Source organism: Etheostoma spectabile, chromosome 15, assembly GCF_008692095.1.
Source record: "Etheostoma spectabile isolate EspeVRDwgs_2016 chromosome 15, UIUC_Espe_1.0, whole genome shotgun sequence".
Classification (NCBI taxonomy): domain Eukaryota; kingdom Metazoa; phylum Chordata; class Actinopteri; order Perciformes; family Percidae; genus Etheostoma; species Etheostoma spectabile.
In genome coordinates, this window is record NC_045747.1 from 21492490 (window position 1) to 21493098 (window position 609).

The window sequence follows — 609 nt, forward strand, 5'->3', positions numbered from 1 at the left end:
AAAAAAGAAGAAAGAAAAGCAGTTCCATACAGAGAAAATTATTTATTTACATATAGTAGGCTATAGCTGCAATAGGTTACCTGTACACAGCCATATTTTTTTAACTGGATATTTGGCCCAGCTGCTGTTGGGCAAATGGTTGCTGTGATTGGAGCAGAGGAGGTGACATGGAGCTCCTGTAGAGCATGAGCAGCTCATCCATCTTCTCCTCAACATGTCCTCCATCCGATTCATCTGAATAACAGTATACAATTTGTACTGATTGAAAATATTTAAATTATACAGTCAGTGTAAACATTGTACGTGACAAGATTTCTGCATTGTACCCCAGATACTTTGTAATGGGGAGACACAGCATCCACAGAAATGCATAGTGTTAGTTTGTAAAGCCAGTACTGCAGCTGTGTAGCAACACATTACGTCCCTTGCTGTATCCTTCACTCAGCTTGACGATAACTGGCTAAAGTGCGTTGCAAGATGGCTGCCGATCTACCTGGACTAAGGATTTTGATTATTTTGGCTTTATTTATGTACTGTACTACCCTAATAAAAAAAAGACCGAAAATGGATATCTTATTTCTAACATAAACGAAAGCATTTTAACATGAT

General features: G+C 38.3%; 1 pseudogene; it reads left to right on the forward strand.

Moving 5' to 3' along the window:
* The window catches only part of LOC116703251 (vacuolar protein sorting-associated protein 35-like), a 56791-nt pseudogene that overhangs the window by 21540 nt on the left and 34642 nt on the right, over positions 1-609 (forward strand).